General features: G+C 38.9%; 1 protein-coding gene across 6 annotated transcripts in view; it reads right to left on the bottom strand.

Moving 5' to 3' along the window:
- ABL2 (ABL proto-oncogene 2, non-receptor tyrosine kinase) overlaps positions 1 to 9,075 on the bottom strand; it is a 117,441-nt gene that overhangs the window by 62,121 nt on the left and 46,245 nt on the right. The window lies entirely within an intron of this gene.

Genomic DNA, 9,075 nt, shown 5'->3' with positions numbered 1-9,075 from the left:
TGAGATTTAGATAAATATCACTTCTAAAGAGCAATTCCAGATAAAATCATCAAAGTATAATACAAACAAGAATAAACCCTTTTGCACACAAAAGGAATCTAACCAGTCTCTCAAAACACCAAGCATACCAGGAGAAGCACTGAAAGTCAAAACCAAGGGACTTTAAACAATTATGTAAAATATAAGCAGGGAAAGTCAAATATAGGAAATAACCTAAAGTAGCTCTTGCTGAATTAAGAACACTGCTTTCATTCTATCCAACTCTAAAGAAAAACCTGCTAACAAGGTAGGTTATTTTAGTCATTAAGACCAAACATTAAATAATACCTCTCTCTAAAAAAAAATACACGATACAAATCCCCAACACAGTTGTATCTGAGAATAAAAAAGAATTAAATGGAAAGTGTAAACTTCAGTAATCTGTGTTAGCATTAATTAATACACACAGAAATCCTCATTCACTCAAAAATTTTTGAACTACTACTCTGTTCAAGGGACTATAATTGTGATATAACATGACTGGTGATGGGCCATTTGTGCAGAAGCTCATTGATAATTCTACTAACCTCTTCATAACACACCACATTTTGAACCCACTTACAGCAGGGTTTTACTGTTAGCGAGATACTAAGGGGGATACAAAGATGAAAGATACAGAGACTGCTCTCAAAGAGCTTAACATCTAAGTTAGAGGTTTGGTTAGAATAGGTTCATTCTACACTGCTATGAAATAAAAGTACAACATGTACTTAATAATGCTACACTTAAATACAAGGAAATGGACATAAAATTCTGTAAGGAACTCTGTCAAACTTCACAGAATGAGTTTTCATGTACCCAGAAAAAGAACAATAAAATCATCAAACCTAACTACTGGTCACAAATGTTCCTTATTGATGCTATGAAACAATCCCACAGTGGGGGAAATCCCAACAGAGACCACATATAACTACCTTTCTCCTCACTAAAGCTGATCACAGAGCAAGAGCTTAAAATAATTTCATGGCAAAGTAAAAAGCAAATTAAATCATCTTAAAAATAATAATAGGGGGGCTTCCCTGGTGGCACAGTGGTTGGGAGTCTGCCTGCTAATGCAGGGGACACGGGTTCGCGCCCTGGTCTGGGAGGATCCCACATGCTGTGGAGCAGCTAGGCCCGTGAGCCACAACTGCTGAGCCTGCGCGCCTGGAGCCTGTGCTCCGCAACCAGAGGCCACGATAGTGAGAGGCCCGCGCACCGCGATGAAGAGTGGCCCCCACTCGCCGCAACTAGAGAAAGCCCTCGCACAGAAACGAAGACCCAACATAGCAATCAATCAATCAATCAATCAATCAATCAATCTTTAAAAAAATATTAATAATAATAATAGGTTATCAGCATTTTCAAATAGCAAAGACTAGAATTAAAAGTTGAATATGCTGCACTTCAAGAAAAAGTAACTCCTTAATCAGGTCTCGTTCTAAGGAAGATCATAAAGTAGGCCTTGATGGACAGGTACCCTCCTTTCCTGACCTCTCTTATGAATTTGTCTCCTTACTTCCCAAGGACTTGCACCCCTCACGATACTCCTACTACCCTCTACATGCACACATACATGAATGCACATACAAACTGTCCCAGGTCTATCTCTTTCTATCTGAAGGACTGAAGTGATTTTATCTTTGATTGGAGAGTGGTATTAGGGGGAAGAGAAGGGACTCCATTTATTTTCACTACACAAGAGCTAAGGGTGTTTACTCCTCCAGGCAAGGTCTCTAGAAAAATTGTGCTCTAGAGCCTTAGAATTTAAGGATAATATAATAAGTAACTTCTACTAAGATTTTGTTGTTGTTGTTGTTGTTGTTTTTGGCCATGCGGCATGTGGGATTTTAGTTCCCAGACCAGGGTTCGAACCTGTGCCCCCTGCATTAGAAGCGCAGCATCTTAACCACTGGACCACCAGGGAAGTCCCTACTAAGATGTTAATGCACATATAATGGCACTGAATCCCACCACCTCCCTAACTATAATGATATCTACATCTTAATAGGTTACACAGTGAAAATGGAAAGAAATTCATTTTTAAAAGAATTTTAGCCATTAACTAGCAGACAGAGAGACACTGCTGGTGTTCCTAAAATCATGCCATAAAGCCTATTCTTCTATCCCTATTAAAAAATACACATGGACTAGCTCTGTTTTAACTTTGGCCAAAAAGCAAGCAAATCTCTTCTGAAAATACTAAATTAAAATGGTCAAACAAATGTCTACCCAGAATATTATGGGGAACTCTGCACTGTAAAACACGTATATAACAAACCTCATCTGGACATTCAGAAACTTGTATTAAAAATCATAAATTAGGGACTTCAAGATGTGTCCCTGGTGTGCAGTGGTTAAGATTCCATGCTCCCAATGCAGGGGGCCTGGGTTTGATCCCTGGTTAGGGAACTAGATCCCACATGCATGTCGCAAACAAGAGTTCGTGTGACACAACTAAGGAGCCCACAAGCCGCAACTAAAGGAGCCCACAAGCCCCAACTAAGGAGCTGGCCTGCTGCAACTAAGACCCAGCACAACCAAATAAATAAATAAATAAATTTTTTAAAAAATCATAAATTATAAAGAAAAGTTTTAGTTTAAAAAAAAAAAAACTTCCATACACATTCTTCCAAAACCATCAAGAAATATTTTGAAGCATTTTCTAGGAAATAGCTGATATAATTAGAATAACGCAGTAACAAATTTTAAAGCTACAAAGGCCTTCACTGTCTTTTTAGAAATAATAACCTTTTCCTTTGCACAAAACAATATTAAGAGTGAAGGGAAGGGGGCTTCCCTGGTGGCGCAGTGGTTGAGAATCTGCCTGCCAATGCAGGGGACATGGGTTCGAGCCCTGGTCTGGGAAGATCCCACGTGCCGCGGAGCAACTGGGCCCGTGAGCCACAATTACTGAGCCTGCGCGTCTGGAGCCTGTGCTCCGCAACAAAAGAGGCCACGATAGTGAGAGGCCCGCGCACCGCGATGAAGAGTGGCCCCCGCTTGCCGCAGCTAGAGAAAGCCCTCACACAGAAACAAAGACCCAACACAAGCCATAAATAAATAAACAAATAAATAAAAATTAAAAAAAAAAAATTAAAAAAAAAAAAAAAAAGAGTGAAGGGAAGGACTTCCCTAGTGGCTCAGTGGTTAAGAATCCACCTGCCAATGCAGGGGAAATGGGTTCCCTCGAACCCTCGTCTGGGAAGATCCCACATGCCACAGAGCAACTAAGCCCATGCGCCACAACTTCTGAGCCTGCGCTCTAGAGCCCGCATGCCACAACTACTGAAGCCCACGTGCCTAGAGCCCATGCTCCGCAACAAGAGGAGCCACCACGATGAGAAACCCGCGCACCGCAACGAAGAGTAGCCCCCGCTCGCGGCAACTACAGAAAGCCCACACACAGCAGCGAAGACCCAACGCAGCCCCCCAAAAAAAAAGAGTGAAGGGAGAGAACCTAAAGGTGAAGACAAGATTTAAGATACATAACAATTCCATTAGATATGATATCAAATGTTATATCAATTATTTAAAATGTCATTGTGATAAATAGGTCTTATCTGGATACTAATTCAGAAGAGAATGACTTTTGAACCTAACTGGATATATGACTATACAGAAGCAAAACAAATAAATGTTTTTTAAAAGAATAAATTACAATAACACTCAAAAAACCCTGAAGCATGATACTTCATGCTTGCAAGGGGAAAAAAAAAAAGCTTCAAATATATTGGTAAACCACCATTTTTATTATGGTTTCCCCTTATTAACTATTCGTGTGTGTGCATGTGTGTATTCATATCAAATTTCAGGTAAAGAAGAAAAAAATTCCCACTTTTTTGTATTCTGACCTATGTATGTATATGCCTTAAAAGCAGCTGTGGAGCACCTCTTCACTCACAACATGTTCTCTTCCTTTGTCTCTGACTTTCCCCCCCCTCCCCTGCATGCCCTGGGAACATATTACTCCCCTACTCCTACCTCCTCACCTTGGATCAAAGAATAAGAAGCTCACCCCATCCCTACTACTTGCAGACACCCAAAGCCGTTCCAGTACTATAGTTCATTCTTCTTTGATATTCCTCGCTGAAATCCCCTGCACCTGTACATACACCTGAGAATTAGTTTGAAATATTTTGAAATATATATGAATATTACACTTTATTCAGTCCACAGTATAGTCTTAAAACCTTCTACAACTTTTTTTAATATCCCTCAACTTTTCTATTGATTCTAAGCAAAAAAGGAGAAGGTAGAGAAAGATAAAAGAGTGATTATCCCCTGGCCTCCTCTTAGTGCCTTTACCTTTTGCTACTGCCTGTGAAATTTCTTAGAGCACTTTTTATTTCAAAAACAGGAGAAAATATATAAGATAGGGGGTTTTGGGGGTTTTTGTTTGTTTTTGGGTTTGGGCACAAATAGGCAAGGTGGAAAATGTACATGGCCAGAGAAGGAATAGGAAATTAGGGATGCCAAAACCAGAAAGAAAATAAAGACGGGCAGAATATTAGACCAGGCTGATATTAGATGTTGAGCTAGCTCCTTTACCCTATTCCCTTTACCACTTGAATTGGCCCTCTGTTCCCTGGCCAGCCTCAAAAAAGAAAAGCCACCACCAGTCACTTGGAGCTGGTGAAGACTAGACTTCCACAGTCAAGAATACTTCACAATAGTAAAAGTTTACCAAGTATTTGGTGGCTTATTTAGAATATTAGAACAGACTAGTCTGAAGCTACCTAAAGGAAATAAATTAGCTATCTGAGGAGTAGGATGGGAGGGGGAAGCTACTCTCCTTAAATAGATGTCCTTAAGGAATAAACATCTAGGGCTCCCCTGGTGACGCAGTGGTTGAGAATCCGCCTGCCAGTGCAGGGGACACAGGTTTTAGCTCTGGTCCGGGAAGATCCCACATGCCGCGGAGAGACTAAGCCCGTGTGCCACAACTACTGAGCCTGCGCTCTAGAGCCCGTGAGCCACAACTACTGAGGCTGCGTGCCACAACTACTGAAACCCGAGCGCCTAGAGCCCGTGCTCCGCAACGAGAAGCCACCGCAATGAGAAGCCCACGCACCGCAACGGAGAGCAGCCCCCACTCGCCGCAACTAGAGAAAAGCCCGCACACAGCAACAAAGACCCAATGCAGCCAAAAATAAATAAATAAAATTATTTTTAAAAAAGGAATAAACATCTAGCTCTTAATTTTAATCTCTCAGCAGACAAATATCCTAGGAAGTTTTACTACTGTCTGGCATGCTGTCTTGTAAGTCTAATAAATGAGAATGTGAGCTCATGCCCTAGCCAGTAAGACATAAAGGCTGATGAAAGGGATGATGAAGCAAATTAATAAAGGAGATTACTGGTTAGAAAAATTCTTACCACTCTCTCCACAATCAAAAGAGGTTGTAAGAAATTGATAGAAATCAATTATCACTCCTTTTTAACTATACGCATAAAAGAGTTCTTAAAGTTCTAAAAGTCTCTCACTTTGGGAGATGAAGGCAAATATCTGGGATAGTCAAGTGCTATTCAAGAAAACAGAAGCCTTATTAGGCCATTATTAACAGCAGCTAGTTTTGGGGTTTTTTTGTATATCAGAAATGTTTTTATTGTTACTAATATTCCACTATATGAATATACCACAGATTGTTTATACATTAACCTACTGATGGGCATTTTTGCTGTTTTCAGTTTCTCGCTATTAAGAATAAAACTGCTATGAACATCCTTTTTTTTGCTTTTTTTTTCTTGCTTTCATTTCTTTTCAGTAAATACTTAGAAATGAAATGGTGGTCATGGGATAGGTGTATTCTTAACAGTAAAAGCTTAAGTGCTAAACAGTTGCTCAAAGTGGTTATACCATTTGCCCTACAATCAGCAACATTTGTGAGTTCCATTTTTCCACATCCAGTTGATATACTGTTGGTGCTGTCAGCCTTTTTTTTTTAACATCTTCATTGGAGTATAATTGCTTTACAATAGTGTGTTAGTTTCTGCTTTATAACAAAGTGAATCAGCTATACATATACATATATCCCCATATCTCCTCTCTCTCTCGTCTCCCTCCCACCCTCCCTATCCCACCCCTCTAGGTGGTCACAAAGCACCGAGCTGATCTCCCTGTGCTATGGGGTAACAGCAGCTAGTTTTTAATGTTGTTACATTTTCCTATGGTAAAAAAAATACAAGTAGTTGATCATTTTTCCAAAGTAAAACTCTAGATTTGATGAGCCAAACCTAGGAGTGAGTATATCAATAGAAAAAAATCAACTTTAACTCAACACATTAGCCTAGGGGAAAGGGAGGGACTAGTGAGGCACAGGTTTCTGTTACTGGCAAGAAGAACAAGGATTAAAAACATTGTAAGAGATTAAAAAACAAACAAACAAAAACACTGTAAAACAAAATAAAACAAAAACTGGTTGCAAGTTAGGCTGCTACACTAAGCATCTTGATTATTCCAAAGATGCCCTGAGATCCAACCCAACCCTTCTGGCTTCCGCCAAAGAAGCATAGAAACAGCCAAGTTCCAAGAATAGTCATGACATACCATCCCCTTCCAACTACAGTCATCCTCAGGGAGACTGTCGGTCTTCGGGAGTATCTTGCCCTGGGTCTAAAGGCACTATCAGAAGGTCAATGAGTTGTTATCACTGCTTCCTTCTTTATCCACTGAAACCCAAATAAACAGGAAAATAAGGAACCTTGGATTTAATAGCAATTAATTCATTTCATTTCATTTATTTATTTATTTACTTTTACGGCCACACTGCGCAGCTTGCAGGATCTGAGTTCCCCGACCAGGGATTGAACCCATGCCCCCTGCAATGAAAGCGCAGAGTCCTAACCACTGAACCGCCAGGGAATTCCCAATTCATTTAATTTAATGGCAATTACTTTATGTAATTCATTGGGGACAGCAAGACTAGACTAAAACTGTTATCTCTTTCAAAAATCTTGTTTTCTGGGGCTACCTGGAAAACAATAGGTGCTAAAATCAACTTTTAAAATACTTAAGAATAAAAGATGGCCCTTCTCCTGCAAAGCTGAGGTCAACTGTATATTAACAAGTTATATAACCAGTTTAAAAGTGAGTTTTTGGTCCGGGAATAAGAGCTACTCATACTGTTCTCCCTGTTCAGTCATCAGTAGCCAAGGAAAAAATTCTTACTAAAACTTCTTTACCTTAACACATTATGGCCTATTGGAGTGTCATGGCCTTCTAACAGAATGCCCATAACAAGATCCAAGGCTTCTGGTCTCTCTACTCATTATATGTGTAATACATTCTGGTATGTAATTGAAGTGCTATGTGTAAATATACTTGTGTGTGTTTTAAGTTTGCAGTTATCCTTGATGCATTTCTCCCCTTTATTTCAAGTTTTCATTAAGTATCTAGAGATAATTATCCATATGCAAATGGTGCTACACTCTTAAAAGTAACCTACTTTCTTATAAGTGCTAAGTATTTTACTATGTGATTCAATATACAATATATACGACATATAATATGTAAATACAATATATATATCACTAATGTAGAATGGTGCGTAGCAGAACCTTTTTTGACATAAATTGTGCAAAAAGTAAAGTTCTGCCCAAGTTATGATTTTCATAGCCACAGAATACAATTTAATAAAAGTTTATGATACTTCAATGTAGATGTGCTTGAAAAGTCTTCAATAAACTAACTTTGAACTATGAAAATATCTAACAAATAAGAATTAGAAAGTATTTGGAGACTTGAATATACTTGTACCACCCGGCATATAGAGGTTCTGTCTCCCACTGTACAAACTACTCTTTTTTTTGTAAAAGGGGAGGAGAGGACAAAATAACTGGGAATGTAAACATCATGGAAATTCATCGTAATGTCAGCCATGGAATTTAAGAGATAGGAGAAACTTTATAGATTATCTAATTCAAGCCCCATTTTTAAGGATGAAGTAACTGAAATAGAAAGAGAAATTAACAGACTCATCCGAGGTAATATATAACTAGTTAAAGGCCTTATAGGTAGAATTATCTCCTAAGAATGAATCCCAGTACATGGCAGGTAAGGATGTAAAATGGTGAGTTCCGTGGAAAACATTTTGGTGGTTCCTCAAAAAGCTTAACACTGAATTATCACATGTCCCAGCAATTCCCCTCCCAGGTATATACTCAAACGAACTGAAAATAAGGATTCAAACAGATACTTAACACGCCAATGTTCATTGAAGCATTATTCCCAATAGTCAAAAGGTAGAAACAACCCAAGTGCCTAGCAAGAAATGAATGGAGGGACTTCTCTGGTGGTCCACTGGATAAGACTCCTCGTTCCCAATGCAGGGGACCCACGTTCAATCCCTGGTCGGGGAACTAGATCCCGGATGCATGCCTCTACTAAGAATCCACATGCCGCAACTAAGAATCCACATGCCGCAACTAAGACCCAGCAGAGCCAAAATAAATGAATATTAAAAAAAGAAAGAAAAAAATGAATGGATAAACAGAAGTAGAATATACATACAATAGAATATTATTCAGCCATAAAAAGGAATGAAGTTCTGATACATGCTACAACGTGGTGAACTTTGAAAACATTATGCTAATTGAAATAAACTAGATACAAAAAGACAAATATTGTATGATTCAACTTACATGAAATATCTAGACTAGGCAAATTCATGAGACAGAATGTAGATTAGAGGTTACTAGGGGCTGTGAGGAGGGAAGAATGGAGTTATTGCTTATTGGTGATATTTTCTGCTTCGGTTGTTAGAAAAGGTTTGGAAATAGTGGTGATAGTTGCAATACATTGTGAATGTAATAAATGCCACTGAGCTGTACACTCAAAATGGTTATAACGGCAAACTTTATGTTATATATATTTTATAGCACTACAAAAAAATTTTAAGAGTAAATCCCATAAAAGCTGATGTGCTGGAGTCAGGTAGTTCTGGCATGGAAGAGCTGGTCTACCCCAGGAAAAAACACAACAGAGATGTCTTCAATCCCACACTTTAATTTTTTTAAATTATTTTAAATAAATCTAGGGACTTCCTTGGTGGCGCA

The sequence above is a fragment of the Balaenoptera borealis genome (genome assembly GCF_965194805.1).
Source record: "Balaenoptera borealis genome assembly, chromosome: 1".
NCBI classification, from domain to species: Eukaryota; Metazoa; Chordata; class Mammalia; order Artiodactyla; family Balaenopteridae; genus Balaenoptera; species Balaenoptera borealis.
This window is presented reverse-complemented; position numbering and strand designations above follow the sequence as displayed.